The following is a 21,343-nucleotide window of genomic DNA, read 5'->3' on the forward strand; positions in this document are numbered from 1 at the left end:
ATCTCCACTTTCACTCAGAATCACACCTGGAATCATTTCAAAAATCACATTTCATTACATCTGCTCTCACTGGTGGTCTCAACAAAAAAGCCTGCTGGCATAGAAGAATGGCCCACTCAGCAGTTTGAGAGCTACATCTGACCAAAAAACCAAATCTGTGGTATACATGACTTCATTTCCATAAATTAATTCCAGAGGTTTGACTCATGTGAGAAGGAGCTCCACTTTGTTTCCAGAGAAAAAAAGAAAAAGTCGACTCCACTAAGCAGGTTGAAAAGTCAACAACAAGTTTGAGAGGAGCTCTCAGCCAGAGGAGCGTCGGAGAGGAAGTACAGTTATCCTGCAGACCTGAGCACCGTCGCGGCTGGATTGTTACTTGACTAAGTGCTGTTATGCAACTTAACAATAAGGGGATTGACCTGAGAGGAAGACAAAGAGAGGAGAAAGTCACACACTCAGAAACGCACATGCAAATGACGGAACTGCACAACTCCAGGGATTGTCTGACTCAATGTCGAGAGGGCAGAAACTCTGCTCAACACACACACAGCACTTTTATTACTTGCGTTGTAACACACAGTAGTCATGTTCACAGGTTTCCTGACAAGTCTGTGAATGTTACGTCAGACTGTGACCAGAGTAACTGTAGTCTGATCTGATAAATGTTGCACACCTCACAACATTCTTGATAAAAGAAGTTTGTTCCTTGTCTTTGATGTATCAGGATTTTGAGAAAAAACATGTACAACAATGAATAAAATTCTGACTTTTATGAGCTTTACTCTGGTTTGTGAAGACAAAGAGATCCGACACTTAGTACACACCATTTCTGCAATATAGCCAATCCATGATTGTTATTTTGTAATTAGATCTCGCCTTTCTACTTGGATGCACTTCATGCACTGTTGGACTCTCAGCTGTGACTGCAACCTGCAACATGCCATAATGCCTGAATGATACAAGACCTTGTATCCAGAGTTATGTATTATATGTTCATCAGTTTGTCCTGTAGTAACTCTGTTGTTTGCACACCTCATCTACCAGTTAAGTTCATGATGTTAGCTTTCATCACTTAAAGGTACTATATCTATGAACAGATTGAAATTGACACTTTCCCTGACTTTCTTGCTTCAGCCTGTAGACTGATATCTCTGTGAAGGACTCTGGACTGCCTTGCCTCTCTTACACTCCCTTACAGTCTCTAACAGTGTGCAGCAACTCTAGCTTGGGAATGGAGTCCAATCATGTCAACAAATGACCAGTCCAACGATGAAGTCCAAAGTCAAAGCTTACATAATTGCAAACTAGAGGTGTCGAGATAAACCAGTATTGACACTAACTGTGAAAATTAAAATGACATATTGGTATCGTGCCAGTCGTACACATGGAAATAATCCAACGCCTCTTAAATAATTTTCATTTCTTTACATTCTTGTTTTGCCATTGTAGGGGGCAGTAATGCATCTTAACACTGGTTGCAACCCTCGATAAAACAACACACCATCTAGAGTGGAAAACATCAGCAAATTCATCAGGCAAAATATTTAGAACAATGGAGCCAGTGGTCCTGATTGTAATTTATTTTCCAGCCTTCAGTCTCATGTCGTCATGTCACTCTTATGATGAGCCCAGGATGACGCACGCTCGCGCCTACAGAGTGCGAGCGAACACATTTTCTTTTGTACCGTTTGTCAAATCAAGACATTTGACATTTTGGCATTCAGACATTGAATGGAATAAAAGGTTAATGGGTAAATTGAGAAAAATCATAGCAGATTAATCATGAATTTAACTAATTGCCAGTTGCAGCTGGTGATGTAATAGTTAGTCATTGGTGGAAATGTTCATGGGGTGCAGGAAGAGACGTTCAAAAATACAAAATTAGGTCTCTTCACCAGCAGTAAGACAGAACACTCAGTTCCCCAGTGCTGGTTGAAGCTGCTACCAAAACATGCAAGATTTCTGGGTAATGAAGCGCTTAAACTTTCTGGAAATTCACACCATTTTTCTCACAGTTGCATGTTTGGGCTGCAGAAGCGTGAAGATGCCCTGTAAAGCTTTGACGTAGGTGTTCATTTCAACAAATAACTTAAATGCCACTCACATGGTGGAGCTCAGAAAACAAAGCTCTTTTTGCACACTTTAGCAGTGGATAAAATATTGGCACAGAATCGGGTGGTGTTCAAAGTTAAGAGCTTGTGAAATGTGGCAGATGTACACCGCAGATGTGCTACCACAGCTTCTCTTCTGTGTCTCACGGAGACACAAACAGAAGTAACATTTTCATCAAAATGCCACAGAAAAATTCAGCATGCCGTGCCAGGCGTTACTGTGCATTGTTGCAGCTGTTGCATCACTCCAAGAGGTTATTAATTCATACAGTGCTTCTCCTTCTGACACCCTGTAGATCAAAAAAAAAGAATTCACAAGCAGACGAAGCCAGTTTTTAGAAACATTTCTCCCTTTCAGCTCTTTATGTTACATCTCTTTCACTAGCGCTCATTCTTTTCTACTCCTTTTGTGATGAAAGGTATATAACAAGGCAGGCAGCCCGGGAGACCTTGTTTAGGTTGGTAATAGCACAGAAGACACAGAGGGAGGGAACAGAAAGCGAAAGAGAGAGAGAGAGAGAGAGGTCTTTTTCTGACTGAGGCCATCTCTCAGAGGAGCCGTCTCACCAGATTAAGAAACCTGTGGGTTTGGCTAAGGGTAGAAAAGGCACAGAATGAAGTAAAGCAAGCTCTGACTTTGTCATACACATGTTTGACTGAAATATCTGTGGAGGCGTTTACTACAAGGGGGAGTCTTTTTTGCTCCTTCTTTTTTTTAGATCATCAACCGAGCTTCCAGCCCTTGACCTCAGTGAACTAGTTTAACTATGTGAACTTGATGACCACCAGCCCGTATAAACACAAAAGGGACGGAGCCACAAAAGTATGGGGTTGTAGTCAAAGAAATAAGCTGATGGGAAACCTAGTGCCCTCTAGATAAACTGGAAATAACTTTATTCTTGTGAAGTTTATTTAAGAAAAATCCATTTTCTTCCCTCTGGCAATAATCTGAAAATCTCTCAATTTGCGTTCTCTTCCATCTTTTACTTTTAAATATCTTTGTTTTAAGTGCAGCCTCGTCTCTGCATGTGACAGCTGTGCACTGGAGGGGGGGAGGAAATAGTTCAACGTTTTTGGATATGCTTATTCAATTTCTTGTTGAGAGTTAGATGGGAAGATTGATACTACTCTAATATCTGTACAGTTAATGTGAAGCTACAACCAGCAGTCAGTTAGCTCAGCTTATCATATAGGTTGGAAATAGAGGGACAGCTAGCCTGGCTCTGTTTCAACTAATCATTGAACTAGTAAATGCAATATCCCCAGACTCCTATACAATTTAATGGGTGTGGAGGACACAAACTTAGCATAACAGCCACAGCATTATCTAAATCATTTGAGCCTTCTTGTAAGTTCGACATTGAATGCAACACATTCTTTCTCTCCTTGTAGAAAGCGTCATTATCTAAAGTCGGTCCAGTCTGGTCTGTGTCTGAGGTATGTCTTACCTCCCTACAGCCATTTGAACACAATGTCAACTGATTTCTCCATTTACACAAAATATATGAAGAAGACAACGTATTAATGACAGTAAACATGTCAAATTTTACAAATACAGTAAACAGTAAATCATATTTGTCATCCGTGGAGAAAGTCCCCAGACTCCCTTCAACAATCACTCAATTTTGAGACCTATTGCCTGCAGAAACTGTATACATTTTGTGAAACGCTGTCTACAACACACTCTTAACTATCAAGGCCTTCTTGTTAATTCGGCACACGTTGTAGTATATATTTCCTTCGCTGGAAATGACATCATATTCCTTTGTTCCAGTGATGAACTATATGCGTACCTGCATATAGAGCGGGGAAATGAGATCGGATCACAAGTGGTCACTTGAGACGCATGTCAGGACGCATGTTAATGCCAGGTTTGAACTGACGGGCTTAAAGCTGTGCACTTGTGATCAGATCACTTGGGAAGGAGGGTGAAACCAAATGTGAACAGCCTCACTGTTTGAAGCTTAGGGCTAATGACCAACACTGCTGTATTAGACAAGCTGGGATTATTATAACTTACTTAATGTGCACAAAAACCCAAGTAAACCCCCTAAAAATAAAGCTAAAATTGAAAGTCACTGCGCCTGACCAAGAATAAGTGGTGCGCTTAACTCCCATTAATGCACATTTTGTTGTTTTTACACTTCTGTCTCCATGCAGTTTAAACAAATGAGGTATAATGTGCTAATAAGTGAGCTTTAGAGGTGCTGAGAGAGGCCTTGGGACAGAGCCAGGCTTGTTAGTTTCCCCTGTTTCCAGTTTTCTTATGCTATGCTAAGCTAAGCTAAGTGGCTGCTGGTTGTAGCTGGAATGAATTTGATTCAATGGCCACCAGCTGCAGTAAAATCTCATTAATGCGGCACGTCACCGGACAGGGATACAGTCAACATTTTGAGGAAGAATTGTGTAGCAGCTACCTAAACTGACTGCTTAAGAGTCTATGATTTATGTCCCTGAAAGTGCAAGATAGCAGAAAAAGACGAGGCAGGGAGGGGAAGGTGGTTAGGGTTTCTCTTCTCTCATTAATCGGATAGTTGGGGCTCCGAGGGGCACGTAAAGCTGTCGCTCAGACCGCTGATTTACACCTTCCTCCTCCCTGCCAGCCTCTTTCTTCCTCCAACCCTCCCTGTCTAAATACACCAGTTACTGACAATTACAGCTCTCCTCTTTCTACCTCTCCATCATAATCACTCTCCCCCTAGTCTGTCAGTCCATCTGTGCCTCTCCATGTATCCTTTTACCGCCTTTTGCATGTCCTGTCAGCCTCTGGCAGACAGCGTTCTTTTCATTCCTCATTTCTCCTTTACATCGCCTTTTCTCTGAACCATTTTCCCATCCTCCCCCTTCCCTCTCCCTCCCTCCCTCCTTCCCTCCTCCTCTCACATTCTCGCCATCTTTCTCTCAACTCTAAACGAAATGAGACTGCAGCAGTACTAACTGCTGACTTGGGCTAATGCACAATTTTGTAATAATGCCTATTCGTTTAAGTCATCCAGGAAACGCATAATGGTGACATTATTGTGCACGGCAGCCTGTTAGCCTAACCCTGTGAGGCTTTTCGGCGTGGCCTGCATTCCTCCTCTCTTCAGCTCCTTACATCTAATGAACTAAAACAAAGTCTGGCATAAAATCTCCACTGGGATAATTGGCAATTTATTTTTTTCACAACACCACTACAAAATACAGACAACTGAGGACTTAGAGCAATACTGAGTCCACGTCTGAAATTAAATAAAAAGGATTTTAAACATGTCTCGAAATATTATCCTGGTAATTTTTCTCCTTTTCCCGATAGACTCGATTCTAGACACATATTTACTCGTCTCATCTCAGAGAGCAACACACACACACACACGCACACACAAGCAATCACACCAAAACCTGTGGTACTTAAGTTGACAGGTAAAAGGTTGTGGCCAAGATGCTTTCATTCTGGTAATAAATCTGTCTTTTCCACTCTCCTGTTGACATTCAACATGACAAAAATAACCTCAGCCATTTTTCTTTGACGGAAAAAATACCAGTACTGAGAGCTAAAGCACAGAACCTGAAAATAAATGAACAATATACTCGCTCAAGGACCAAACCGAACAAACCTCCTGATTATGAGAGAACGACATGATAATGAAAGCATATTAAGGACGTCTTATGATGCTCTGGATGTACACTGTGTTGGTAACTGGATTGGATGTTTAAGTCACAAAACGGCTCGAGGGGAATGCAGTTAATGTCTCAGTCAGCATAAACCAATTTTTGCTGAAGATCATGACTTGTTCGTAAAAGTCTTGCCAGTAACACATTGTCTTCACCATCTTACCTTGTCTTTCTCAGCTCTTTAGCACCTTTCCATTCCTCAGCTAACAGTTCATTAACACCAGGCGGGAGCAAAGAAAAAAACAGACACCTTATCATTTAGCACAGGTCTAAACAATTTAGTTCTATTTAATGAAAATATCTAACCTAATGCTGACTGATTTCTTACACCTCTCCAGAGTCAAATGTTCAAAACCATTTAGCTGTAACGTGATAGAAACCCCAAGGAAAGAGCAAAGACGAGCGACAAAAATGCAATTATATTTTAGGGTTATGGAATAATTATGCATCAGGGAGAGGGAAAATAAATTAAATAAAAAAGAAAAGATTGTGTTGGAACAGGGCCAATCTCTTAAAAACTGCCTCAACCAATGGCTGATTGAAGGATGAAGATGCCACAGTCCCATTTCAGGCGTAAATTTAGGATTTTCAAAGAAGCACCGAGCATGACTAATGAGGAGAGACTATAAAAACGACTGCTTCTGGGTCTAAAGAGCAAAGTGAGGGTTCGTAAAGGCAAAAACATGAGGAGAATGAAGACAGATAACCACAAATACCTCCTTTTCAATGTCATCATCAGTTTTCTATTTGAATATTGCTTGTCAGGTACAACATTACTGAGAAAATTTAGTCTCCGTAATACATAATTGTGAGTCATTGCCATGAAATCTCCTCAGAATAGTTTTAGTCTAATTAGAAACACTTGTACATCTTTGTGTGTTAAGGTTGGAAAGTGCCAATTTTAATTGTTGAACTTGATGATCTGTCTTTTCCTACCAATTAACTACTGAGCACCTGATGCATATGCAGCGACTGTTAGAGCAATTAAACTGCAAATTAACGGTAGAGATGAGTTCAGGATGTGAGTGCCACCGCTCATAATTTGAATGAGCTTTGGTTCACAATTGAACATTTTCTAAAAGGAGATAAATCATGATACAGAAATGTGATCCTCACTTAAAAAGAGCTTCTTGAACCCTTGTTCATATAAAGTACCCCGAATTTATCAAGGTAGTGTGACATCAAGTCTGGCCTTTGTCAGATTAGTAGTTTATTGGCAATCGGACAAAAAAAAAAAAGATGAAAAGATAAGATAATTGGTCAATCCACAAATGAAAGACAGTCTAATATCAGGAAATATTTAACCTAAGTATAAGAAAACTAGAATGGGACTCAGTAGAGCACATACCTCCACCAAGGCCCAATAGTCCCCTTTTGTAATCACTCACAGATACCAGCCACCTTGACTTTTTTCATCAAGATCCATACATTATTCTTTGAGTAATTAACAAAAATGTCTGAAAAAAATGCCATATCTTGCAATCCTACAGAAAGTTTGAAAAACTTCCTGGATCTGTCACTTCATCTGGATCCGCACCAAAAGTTAATGGGGTCCAATCGTGGGTCAATATCCATCCTCCATCCAGGTTTCGTGGAAATCCGTTCAGTAGTTATTATGTAATCCTGCTGACAAACCAACCAACCAACAAACAGGCACGGGTCAAAACATAACCTCCTTGGCGAAGGACGCTAAGAATCTAGCAAAAGCAAAGCGTTTCATGTAAACTTTTATTTGACAGCTTTCAACAGTCGTTTTCAGCTTCAGTGCCGAGCCCTACGGGGTAAGCTAAACTGTGCTACTCAGGTAAGCCAAGCTCTGTGAAAATGTGACATTTCTTACACGTAAGCCAATCACAAGAACCAAATAAAATTCTTGGAAACATCTTGGAGTGCACTATCAAGGTCATAGTGTCGGCCATCTGGAGCCACGTGCTCGCATTGCAAAAGGCCAGCTGAACCAGGTACAGTAGGAATCTGCCCAACACTACACAGCGTAAACATCTTGTTAGGTACTTTAACAGCAGACTACCTATGAGCTAAATAGACTGTAAGTTAGTTGAGTAACTGGGGTTAAGGAAAGGCCAAGCTTGCCCCAGAGGCCAGCTCCCTGTGAGCTGAACGCCACTGACCTAGATTAATACCAACCACAGCAGCGCCAGGACTATTAAACACACCCCGGTTTCCTGTATCCTGCCTTTCTGTCTGTGTGTGAAATGATTCCATCTGTCAGTCTCAGCTGGGCTGTGAGAACACCGCTGAACACTGCTGCCCACACACACACAGACACATATATACAGACGGACACCAAAAAACACAGACGTGTCGGCTGGGAACTGGGGCCAAGGTGGGTGTCTGGCTGCATCCAGCCTCCAGGGAGGGGGGAGATCTGAAAAACCCTGCCCAGCGTGAAAGGCTGGAGGATGGGGGAGAGAGACATGAGATAGCGGCTATGGTCATGGTGGTGCGCAGCAGCAAACCACCACATGAAGCAGTGTGCATTTACGAGGCTTTATATGCTCAGCAATGAAAACTAACAGCACAGAACATTTAGTGTCAGTGCAACCTGAAAGATCTCTTTTCAACGAAAGCAGGTTTTGTCTCCCTACTCCACCTCTGATGAGTACCGTGCTTCTTTGAAGCCTCCTTTTTGAGTTAATAGCTTGCATATAATCAGACCAATTTAACATTGCATGTGTGTTTTTCTGTCTTTCTGTCTGTGTGCAGGTACGTGTGTTTTCTCCTGCTTTCATGTATATGCATTAGGCATGCCTCCATGACCAAGGACAGCAGCTGGTATTCAATAGATACTAAACAGAAGAAGAAACACAGACAGCCAGCAAAGAAGAGCCTGTACACCCCGTCAGCCACCTGTGAGCGAGAGCACACAGAGATGAAACTGAAGGGAAAAAAGGAGACAAGATAAGGGCACAGAGGGATTAGGAAGCACAACTGATATTCAAAGGAAAATAAGGTAAAGAGAGCTTAGCAGGAGGGAGAAAGGAGAGAAGTGAAAGGTCAGGGATGAGGTTTAAGCGAGGTAGAAAAGACATGGGCGAATGGGTGAAAAGTGGAGCAAAAAGCTGTGTTCTTTGAGTTATTCGAAATGTTTTGGTAGTTCAAACTTCCCCTGAGGCTGAAAAGACTGGAGCACATATAACCTCTGTTGGAGTTTATCATCATTTGAAATGAAAGCAGTCTGCCAGAATAAATGTTGGCAATGGACTTTCCTGTAAACCACAGACATGTTGAAACTTCACATTTCTTTAGGCTCGATTTTATGTTGAGACCACGCTGTGCTTAACGTTCTGGTTAGGTTTAGGCACAAAAATCACTTAGGTAGGCTTAAAATATCTGCTTTGGTCAACACAAACAGCTGGAAATTGTCCCGAGGTCTCCTTGAAAATAAACAACAGTGTCACGTTTACATGAGTTGAAATGCCATGGTCCTTTTCCCAGTTCTTACAAACGCAGTCTTGAACTGGGATCACTGGCTTGGAAGCCTGCTCCCTTAACTCCGTCACAATCCCCTCCAACTCCAAATATGAAAGTCATAAATATTTAATGTGAATGTGATATGAAACGTACCTACAAATATGAAAGTATCAGTGGTTTGCAGAAACTTTAACTTCCAACATTTCCTTCTCGCTTCTGGGCTGTGTATTTCCCTTGATACACCAATATTAGCAATCTGTCCAGCAGTGCTGCATTGACTGCATGTCTGAACCAGATAATAGGACTCCTTTCTTCCTCCATATTCAAATTTGGCTATGCTGCTGTTTTAAACAGCAAGTTCAGTTTGGCTGTAGGTAAAACAGAGACCTCATGCATCAGCAAAATCCCTGACAAGGCAATACCAATGAACTGTAGCTCTGTTATCGTACTAATGCACTCCCCTCTCCCCTGATGGCACAAAACTTCATTATTGGAAAAATGTTCACCTGAGGTCAAAAGATGTTGGAGTCTATAAATAAAAAGCAGCATGCACTACTTTTAGTCCAGGAACCACATCCTGTTTAGTAAATGTTAAATGTTTATTAAATACAGTTATGTCTGCTTGATATGTCAGATATGTAGCATAATAGAATACAACGATATACACATATATTATGCTTTAAAATAGCATTTGCTAAAGCTGTCTAAAAACCACAGGGACACCTATTTCTAACCCCACACAGAGTCCCGAGGGGAGTATTCGCTGAGGACTGAGTAGGAGGGACTGAGAGTCTGTGGCTTCTCTCTGGCTCAGTGAAACATTAACCCACAGCAAATCCTTTTTGTTCAGGATCAGGAATCAAACATCTCCATACGGGTGAAAATCAAACATGTCTTTGTGCGAACAAGCTGACGAGTTAAAAAGCCAACCATCCCACTGAGCTTCTCAGCAGCCGAGAATCAAAGAATTAGCCCCGGGCTCACCAAACATTGGTAATATCCATATTCATAATGGAGATAGCTGAGGTGATAAGACTCCATCGCTCAGCTCCACCACTCACTTTGTCAACACTTCCATAACTGCTAGCAACGAGTAGATAATATGCTGCTTTTCACCACAGATGAGTGATGAGAAGCAGGATGACAGCTCACCCCGTTTAGCTCTCTGCACAGCAACAAGTAGATAACCGCTTTTGTGTGACGTTGTGCAAGCGTGTGTGTGTGTGTGTGTTTGTGTGAGCTCTGAAGCTCTCTAGTAGCAGCCATGCTGATGTCCACTGCTCATTCAAATCAATGGGAAGTGCAGCCTCTCACTTAACAGTGTGGTTTAGGAGTCAAATGGTTTCATGGACATCTGCCAGATTTCCCTGTTTGGACTCCTGCCAGTATTTATGCAAGCAAAGAGGCTGTTAGATGCATGAAAGCATGGTATGTAGACAGATTTAACCTGGACTGCGAGGGTAAACTTGCAGCATTAAAAAAATATCTTACTGGCCTAAGGGCCCGGAAAAACCAGCATTAAAAACAGCAAAATCAATTCACTTCAACATAAATGCCGCAATCAGTGGTTTCGCTCGCGTGGGCGAAGTAAATCCACAAATATGTTTCACGTGAGGTTCAACTTTGGGTAAACTTTGACACGCAAATTCTCAATAGCAAGCCATCTTGGCAGCGATGACCTTTGTGGGATCAGAAAGCTGGAGTCTAAAATGAAAGAAGCTATGTAGCTTATTAGCTGCGTTTTATTCACCCTCCTCTGTCAAATTACCATCTGCTCCTGGCTGACAGTTAGCAAGCTTGTTAGCTTAGAGAGATTTTATTTAATATACAATAATAAACTTTAATCTCTACTGAATTAAATTATGTAAAATACTGAGAACAAAAAAACGAGTACTAAAAATCCCCAGATAAAATAAAAACAAGTTGGAGAATCTACTGTGACTCACTACGAGATCTAGCATGTTTGCTGTTTGCTCGCCAGATACAGCAGTTTATGAACTAACCCTGCAAGGTGTCACTACCTCACCGAGCTTCTTGAACCAGATATGTGATTTTACTGTGACACTTTCTCATGTGAACTGGTCTTAATGGTCCAGGATTCATATCATGCAATGGTGACATCTAAGGAGAGACCTATTATCTGCCTGGTCGACCATCGGGCCTGATATACAGCATAAAATGCAATATTTTAGTTGTGATGCAGCATTTTATTGTGTGTTTCACTCAATCTTGTGCCCACAACACTATCTGATTATTTACACATCATAAGTAATAGCCTATAAACAGTGAATAATCTGAATCTGCAAAGTAAAAACAATCACTCAACTATCAATTAAGGGCTAAAATGGCATAAAATAACAATTACGATCAAGTTACTTTTCAAACAGAGCTCAACATTTCTATGTTTTAAGTAAAATGTGAGATAACAGGCTCATCTTCAATACAAATTCTTATCTAACGACATCATCAATTGTCCCGTGTCCACACAATGAGAGCCAGCAGGACTATGAGAACAAATACTCTGCAGGCAGGTTAAAGTCCAGGGTGATCCATGGTACTTGTGGCTGCCTACTGCTAACAAAACAGCTCATAATAAACCAAGGACCTGACGCCTCACTACAGGGCTGCCCAGCCAGAACCCCAGGGGCCCCCCGCCTTATACTCGCAGCCCTACTCTGTCACACAGCATCAGAAAGCTTGTAAAACAAGCTGTTAAACTTTATCTGCATCATAACCATTGCAATAATGCATCACAGATGCCAGAACTTCAAAAACAGATTTCCCTCAGGGTTTTTTTTTCTAAACCAGTTCTTTGTGCCTGTGTGTTGAGATAATCTCCACGCTGCCATAAAAAAAAAATAAAGTGATCATTTATGAAAAAAACTTAAGACTCCACATAATCAGTTAATAAAACGAGCTGATGCACCTTCCACGGCTATTTAGAAGTAGCACTCAGACAGCGTGCCTGCATGCTGAAAGTGTACATACTGCACTACTCCAGATTGAAACATCCTATTAGCCTGCACATTCACAGAGCCATTAGCATTTAAATATGCAGGAGCTGTGCTCCTTTCAAAATGCCATTTTTTCTCCGCTGCAAGGAGAGTTCTCCAGTTGTCATAAACAACTTTTTTTTTTCTTTATTCAAGGACCTTTTCAAATGTCAGGGCCAATCAAACACAACACGACAGGTCTCTGGGTGGAAAAAAAAAATACAGCTCAGAGGGCAGAGAAGAAGAGCGGACTTATCATGCATATTCATGTGGTTGGAAGGTTCAATGACTGCTGTCTCTGAGTACTGTGAGCAGAGGCAAAACAGTTTGTAAGGCAAGAGAGCTGAAAAAAGTGTGCTTTTTTTTTTTGTAAATCCTTTCTCCCCCTCACCATTTCCAAATGTCAATGTCACAGACCCACAATGGGCAAGGCTCTGTGTGCCCACAAGTGACTCCCAAAACCACCAACTCCAACTCTTTTTTTCCCCCACCCCCCCCTTTCTCTCTGTCAGCAGATTCAGTCAGAAAAGTTTTCTCTGCGAAGTGGTGCTCAGCAGAATGGCAAACAAACAGAGCCATCTCTCCACTGGCCAGAGCACACTTCAGCATTTTAGACATCTCTTTCACTTTACAGCTTGCCTAACATCAGCAGGATGGATCCTCCTGACACAAGTCTATGTCAGCTGGACTGGAATAGGGGCTCTACCGAGACACAATGAAACCCTTCCTCCTCCTCCTCCTCCTCCTCCTGCCACCTCCCTCCCGAGACGCTGAGACAGGAGAGAGCAAGCAGGAAGGAAGGAACAAAAAAAAAAAGAGGAAATAAAATACAATACATGTGCCTGTACTTTCATTCTCTGTGTATGTGTGCATAATCCTCTTCAGGAAACTTCACCAGCTTGGACAGACACGAGCTGCACACTCCACTGGTATCTTTCTCTCTATCTGTTTCTGTCTTTCTCTCTCTCTTTCACTTCCTGCCTCTCTTCATTAGTCTCTGTCTCTTCTCTCTGGCTCCAGCAAGGCACCGTCATCCAGGAGGACATTATTAGCTGTCAGCATTAACAAGCAGCGTAGCAGCAGCAGCAGCAGCAGAGTTGGTTTCGTAACAATGCTCACAGAAAGCCTCTTCCCTGCCCCAGCGAGTGGAGCAGGCAGTCAGGACAGCCTGCTGCGTGCAGATGGTGCTTTGTCTCTGCTAGTTCCTGCAAAAGTGACACGCAGACACAAACGCGAGCACACATGTACGTGCACACATAGTTGGAAGACGGTGCCACTATTCATTCCTAATCCTCTGTGGTTTGCATGAAAGTTAATGGCAGCTCTGGCGATGCCAAAAGAGGGAGGGGAGGTGAGTGGGAGAAGATCAACTCTTTTTTTTTTTTTCTTTTTTTCTTTTCTCCTACTGGCAAACACACACACTTTTCCATGTTAGAAAGACAGTGTATTACATCCCATTCAGATCTTCAAACTGCGCCCCCTTCATCCATCCTCATCCTCCCCCCTCCTCGCTCTACCAATCTCTGGCATAATGTCCGTGCATGCAGTTGAGAGCAATTAGGACTTCTTTGGACGAAAATAGCCAGTCATTAAGGAGGAGCGGGGACTCCAAGTGTGATGGTTAAGCCAGGTGGGAGGCTATTAGACAGCCAAGTGGTGTGAGCAAACTCCCATGGTCATAAATACAGAGATCAGTAAACATCCTCCTCTGTTCCCCCACTGCTGTTTAGCACTTTCTTACAATCATATAATGAGTTAATAATTTAGAGATATGCTCATTTATGTGTCCACAACATATTGTCCCCACCCTCGCTACACTGTAGGCTAAAGTCATTTGAATGACTGGCTTTGTTCACAGCACACCTTTAGCACAGGTGTTTCTAATAACATTAACTAAGACTGTTCTTTTCATGTGCCCCTGTAGTAAAACCAACACTTTCATTAATCAAATAACACAACTTTACCTCTACTTTTTGTTCTGCCATGTGAATGATGACATTATACAGCAGACACAATAAGTTCTTAGATCAAGAGTTGTTCAACTAAAGAACAGAAACATTCACAGGTTCAAAGTTACAAATGTTTGCTGCTTTATATCATTGTAAATATCTATCTTTTGGTTTGAAGGCATCACCCTGGCTCTTGTTTTCTGCCAAAAGACTAATATTGGATCAATAAGTGCAAATATTGATACATATTGGTTCTAAAAATTAGATTCAATGCTCATTTTTTGCAGAATCGGTACACCAGTACTATGCATTTTTTTCTCTCTCCTCTGACAGCGAGCCTGTGGTGCGCACACAGCCCCACCTCCTTCAGAGGTAAGAACAGTAGGATCGATTATTAAACTATCATCATCTGTATTTTTGTCTTTAGTTTGGAAATATGTACGTTTTAACTCAAAGTGAAAAATCTTATAAGATCAAAGCTCGATCTTCGTTTTCTACACAAGCTGCAAGACTATATGGTCGCGACACCTGTAAATTAAACACATTCACACACTCAGGTGCACAATAACCAGGGAAATAACACAGCAGTGGTCATACACAATACACAATAATGAAAATGGTTAAACAAGCACAGGACGTTCACCCCGGAGACGGCTGTCTGTATCTAGTGTGCAACCAAAAGTCAATGTTTAGTTATTTTATGAGTTAAGAGAAGTCAAGTTACATAAATACTGGAAGTTAAGTCATGTACGTAACATAAAAGCACCTGATCATTATAGATGGATTATTTCCAAAGAGAGCTTTTCGAGTTATCTGATGAATATTCCTGTATTTTTTTTATATCGCAGAGAACCAGAATATCGCAATGTCAGTTTTTTCAAATATCGTGCAGCCCTTCAGTTTGTAACTGAGGCTACACAAGTAACACAGTCATTTTAACTCAACCCGCAATGCTTTCCGAAACCTAACTGTCGTTTTCTTGCTTAAACTCAGCCGGGGTACACGGCAACATGCATCGTGTTGCTTTGGGAACGGTGATATACATCATTTTGGGAGTAGAATCTAATAGTGCATCGTAGTCAGCTAATCGCTCTGGATATTATATGTAATATCTGGCAGCGACGTGATGATTCTGCAGTTTTTCTTTGATTGTCTCAATTAAAAACCCTGGACTATAATTTGCTTGTTTTCTGGCCACTATGCCAGCTGAACTGGGAATGACTATTAAATACATCATTTTGGATTGGCAAAGCTTACAAACAAGCTTGTAGGATGCCAATATGGCAGGAGCAAGCTACAGAGAAGCTGCGAGAGTATGAAAACTGACTTCAGCTGCACTGAAGAGCTAACAACAGAGGATGTATCTATGTCTCCATACTGTATATAGTATATCACTGCCTGGCAGGCAAGAATGCACACACACACACACACATAAAAAAACATACAGAGACTCCTGTATCTATTAAGCACACTGTGCAAACAGGCCTTATCAGTGAAGTGAATCAGACACCTGCTGCTGTCTGGCGCAGTCCACATCCACTCTCCCAAAACTATCCTTCACAACCACAAACAAAAACGACTGACTCAGAGGCAACCGAGACACAACAGAGCGTGTTAGAACAAGCAAGAAACAGGTGCTGCAAATTTACAGACTGCAGCAATTACAACCAACATACAGACGATTCTTTAAATGTCTGTTTTCTGAGACAAAACTATAACCAGCCAGCGTGAGATACAGTACAAGAGCTGCTCAAAGAATAATTACAGTACGACTGTTCCCTCATCACTGTAATGCCTCTGAAGCACTCTGCTTCACAGCGCAATCTTTGTTTTCAACATCAAAGCTTTAATACGATCTCAACTTTTAAGATGTCTAATGATCTGTGAGCCAGAACTTCAGCAGGAAACAAAGAACAATGTTTCACATTCAAATATTCTATCAGGAGACCATGAAACTTTTAAAAGCTAAACCGGCTAATGGGCTGTAGATGAATGAATGTCTTTTTTTTTTCTCTCAAAACAAAACTCTCAAACACAGAAAAGCTAAGAATTACTCAATAAAATATGATTTGCAGCCACGTCCAAAAAAAGACCTGCGGTAAATCTTCCTGGCTCGGTGATTTTTTTTTTTTGTTGCAAAAGCAGTGTGTCTGAGTGACATCGGGCTGTTCATTCTCGGCCTCTTGCAGATGGCACAGTGTAATTTCACACCCATTACCTCCTCTCCACAATGCATAGCACAATCACATGACAGTAAAATCCTCTCACACCAACTCCTATGGGAACTTTTAGGAGCCGTTAGTGGCTCGGCCATTATGGGAATTCTCAGAAGAGTTCACAAGAGCTATTTCGGCAGCGTCCAAATTACTGTGTTAAATGGGAGTATTAGTCTCTGAGAATATGATTAACCAATTGTAATTACTTTGCTTCTCTGACTTCAAAAACAGGCGGTGCATGATTCAGATTCCTTCCGTCTCTTTATAAAGTAATCACGTCAACAATAAAGGAAGGGCCACGTAAACTAAACATAACATGCATCCTCCGTCCGAAGAATGCTAAATGAGCGAGGTGGTGAGAGACAGCACCTGTGCTTTCAGAAACCATCATCTCTCCCTGCATCGGTGCACTCGCTCCCCGGCTCGCCCCTCTCCGCTATCCGACGTGTTATAATACAGCAGAAACACACAAATGAGTCCCCTACGCAGGCATGTTGTACAGCAGATCAGCCATGTACAACAGGGCTCTGTACAAGCACAAATCATGTTTGTAATCACAGTACACTGACTCCACCAGTCACCAGGGAATATCTGTTGAGGCAAATGAGACTCCTGATTTCCAATACAAACACACACACACAGCATCCACACCGATAGCTACCATCAAGCACAAGCCGTGCGCACGATATCATAAATATTAAAGCGTCGGTTTTGCATTTCCTTGGCATTCTTTCCTCCACGGCGATAAATCAAAAAAGGGCCTGATAGGAGCTGCCATGTACATTGTGATGGTGCCTGTGATGCGTTTGCCTTGGGAGGCCAGCTTTCATATCCGAACACATGCCGGGACCACAAAGACGTGAGAAGAAGTTCAACCCCCAGCGGAGTTGAATTGGAGGCGTTACAGGGAGGGTGGTGCTGCTGCAGGTGGGACTGAAGGAGCTGGGAGGGGGGGGGGGGGGGGGGGGAGGTAATCCCCATCAAGCAATGACAAAACAAGAAGTGCTGTGTCTGATGTATTTTTTAAGGTGAGGACGCAACATAATCCCTGACTTGAGGTGATCAGATATCTCTAATAAATGTTGAGTTCCCAATGCAAACATTCGCCTCTGGAAGGGTGAGGCGTTGCATATCATTCACAAAAGCCTTTTCTCTGCGGGCAGGCTCCACTCTAAGTTCCCCTGCCTGTTGTGACAATGCCCACAGGGGGGGAGAGCAGATGTCCGTTGCCAGCAGCACATCTGCATACAGCCTCAATCCCCACCCCTTCACTGGCCAGACAATGGAGCCGCCCTCCTCCTCCTGCTCCTCCTGCTTCTCCACTTGAGCCTCCAAATGCAGTAAAAAAAAAAAAAAAAAAAATGAAGAAGAAGAAGAAGAAGAGTGGAGAGAGTTGCCTTTGAGAAACCAAATGCCCACTATGCCTGTCAAAACTGTGGAAATGAAAGGATTATCCTGCTGTTTTTTTTTATTTTTTAAAAGTGCAGGTGCTCATATGGATGCCTGATTGGCTCACTAATTAAGCCCCTCATTAATTAGGGAGGCTGCAGATGAAGAAGTGGAAGTTCAAACTTAGGATTTGCTTGGTTGCACACACACACACACGCTAGCAGGAAATGTTGCAACCGCACACACTTGTACCAAACTTTTCATCAAACTCTTTAAATATCCTTACACATTTCTTTTAAATATAGATATTTAAGTCTGTAAATATGTGCAGGAAATCACTCGTTATTGATTTTTTTTTTTTTGGTTCACCATTACCTCAGAGCTGCCCAGCTCATTAGCAACTTAATAAAGCCAATTCCCACCTCACTATGAAGTGGAGTATCTTGCTAAATGTCTACTCCCCACCCTCCCTTGTCCCTCCTCGCTGCTGATGGCGCAGGGACACATGGACAGCGACGCGAGTATATCTTTCAAAAAAAAAAAAAAAAACTAAACCCCCCCCTCCCGGTGGAGCACACACTGAAATATCTCACACCACCTTTTTGTTTTTTTTTTTCTTTCTTTCTTTCTCTTGTGCAATAATCTTTGAATCCTACCTCGACTGGATGTTTACTGAGAGTTCAAACGTCGGCTTTGGGGGCTCCAGAAATAGCATCGCAGGCTACGCATTTCAAATTCGCTTGTTATCTCGGATTTAGATAATGATCCACCTTTAGATGACATAAAAAAAAAAAAAACTTAATCCTGAACGCAACGGGACAATCTCCGGCGGTGTGGAAACGGTGGCTTGCTGTCGTTTTTTGCACGGGGGGGAAGTCGCCTCGGCTCTCGGTGTGCCTGGTTATCCTGCTGTTTACTTATACGGTTCATAAACACTCCTATTCTTTTCCTCCTGCCAGAATTGAGAGGTGTGTATCAGTTTGCTTTTCCTTTTTTTTCTCTCGCTTTTTTTGAGCGAGGCGGAGCCTTTGCCCACTTCTCCCTCGCGCGCACACACACACACACACACACACACGCGGCACAGATGAGACACACTTCTTGAGGATGATGAAGATGGGACAGTGAGAATGTTCCAGAAACACGAGCCCTTTTATTTTTTATTTTTTATTTTACCCCCCCTTCTCTAATATTATTTTAGGAACAAGTTTAAAGTATAGGTTCAGATCTTCAGTGTGTCTTAATGTAATTCTCTCTCTCACACACACACACACACACACACACATGCACAGTGAATGCTACCTAGAGGTCATTTTAACGTCAAGAGTAAGGCTATTTTGTAGTTTGTAGTCCTAAAACCCGGAAATCTGTTAGCATTTTTGCACATCCGGTTCCCTCGTCTAAAAGTCTGTTAAGCAAGACTTAGCATCGCTAAGTTAAAATGGGTTTCACAACACAAGCTGTTGTTGGTTAGTGGGTTTTTATTTTTAGATTAGCTCTATAATAAATATATCTATAATCCAAGCAGCCCAGGCTAAACTAACTGGCGTTAGCTAGCTAATATATAACCAGTTACACATGATATATATTTTAAAGCAAGATTTAATATCACTAAGTTAAAATAGTTTGCACAACACAAACTATTGTTGGTTAGTGGGTTTTTTTGTATTTTTTAGAGATGAGCTCTATAATAATTGTAATAATACACCCAGGTGTCCAAGTAGCCCAGGCTACACCAACTGACAAAGCTAACGTTAGCTAGCTAATATAACCAGTTACACATGATGTCTTTTAAAGCAAGACTTAACATCACTAAGTTAAAATAGGTTTCACAACACAAACTATTGTTGGTAAGTGGGTTTTATTTTTAGATTAGCTCTATAATATCTATATCTATAATCCAAGCAGCCCAGGATACACCAACTGACAAAGCTAACGTTAGCTAGCTAATATGTAACCAGTAACACATGATAGCTTTAAACGCAAGACTTAACATCACTAAGTTAAAATAGGTTGCACAACACTAGCTAGTGCTGATTAGTGGGGTTTTCTTTTTGTTAGTTTTGTAATTTTTTTAGATTAGCTCTTTAATAATCACACCCAGGGGTGTAAGTAAGTAGCCCAGGCTACACCAACTGACAAAACTAACGTTAGCTAGCTAATATATGATCAACACATGATTAAAATGCTGTTAAATAAGTTGAGTTTTTAATTTACATTCCCAACTTCCCAATTTTTAACAAATTACAAAATGTTAGCCTAGTAGGTTAGCCTAATCACCAATAACAATTGTCTTTTAGGTTAACTGTAAACTCAGCTGATGTGATTTTACTAACGTTAGCAACTTTTCTGCCTTAGCTAGAATTAGAATTACGTTAGCTAACGTTAAATTAACCTCAACGACAACGTTTTTGTTGGTTATTTGGCTAACCTACTAGACTAAAGTCTTCAGTCTAAACTGGTTATATGTCAGCTAGCTAACATTAGTTTTGTTAGTTGGTTTAGCCTGAGCTACTTGGACACCTGGGTGTAATTATTATAGAGCTAATCTCTAAAAAAACACACACAAAAAAAAAACAGCAGTAGTTTGTGTGGTGCAACCCATTTTAACTTAGTGATGTTGAGACTAAGGAGACTGTCAGAGAGGGTGTCGCTAACGTTACCAAACACAACATGAATAAAACGTTAAAACATGAGCCTACCTCATCTGCGACCATGTCAGCCTGTAGGGCAGAAGTCTTGACGCCACGTCGAGGCTAGCCTGTATTCCTCTAGTGTTGCTCAATACAATCACTCAAGCCACCACATACTGTTCAGGATCTTCCAAGGATACATTTTTGGTCAGCGTTCTTAGAAATGTCTGAAGTTTCAAATCAGGTCTTTGTTCTTCTGCGACAGAACCCACAAGTTCTTGTTTCACTTTGACTCTCCGGTTCTTGAACTTACTAACATCTGGTGAAACCACCTCCAGGGGGAAGTTACATTCTGCATTTGAAAGTAACACATCTAAGTGATTTTACATTTGTAGAATCAATCAATTTAAATATGACTACCTTTAGGGCAATAATGAAATCAGTAAATGGTGAATAAATGAGAGATTTAGTCTTTTTCCCAACCAAATATTGTTTCCTGGCAGTGTTAAAGAGTCTTTGCAGCTGTACTTAGACCCTGGGGAAGAGTTCGGTTAACATTTTCTGAGAGGTTATGGTTGAGGTGGGTGGACTTGAGTGTTGACCTCTGTATGTCTACACTCCTGCCTACATCCCTGGCTGTAATTATTCCTGTTGCATACATAAATGGATTGATACAGCGCTCGACTGCATGTTTACTGAGTTCATTCCTCCCTCTTCATGCCACAGGTGCAGACACAGCAGTAAGTGCAGCTGTGCCTTGATGTCATGCTTAAAACATGCAATCTATATTCTCCCTTTTTTTTTAGCTCCAGTCTCAGCAGCAGAATGATTGCGGACCCTCGCATTCGTTCGCACAGTAGTGCCGACCATATAACGAGGCACAGATGGCAGAGGATATCTTTGGATTTCCTGGTCACTTCAGTCTGCATATTTCTCCGGCAAAGCGTTGAAAGAAAATCACCGTTAGCG

General features: G+C 41.6%; 1 protein-coding gene across 1 annotated transcript in view; it reads right to left on the reverse strand.

The window, feature by feature from the left end:
- The window catches only part of LOC141008897 (C-terminal-binding protein 2-like), a 74,909-nt gene extending 56,285 nt beyond the window's left edge, over positions 1-18,624 (reverse strand). The window contains exon 1 of the mRNA XM_073481256.1: positions 18,401-18,624. The gene's annotated coding sequence lies outside the window, so the exon portion shown is untranslated. The remainder of the gene's footprint in view (positions 1-18,400) is intronic.
- Positions 18,625-21,343: the final 2,719 nt, after the last annotated feature.

The sequence above is a fragment of the Pagrus major genome, chromosome 15 (genome assembly GCF_040436345.1).
Source record: "Pagrus major chromosome 15, Pma_NU_1.0".
NCBI lineage: Eukaryota > Metazoa > Chordata > Actinopteri > Spariformes > Sparidae > Pagrus > Pagrus major.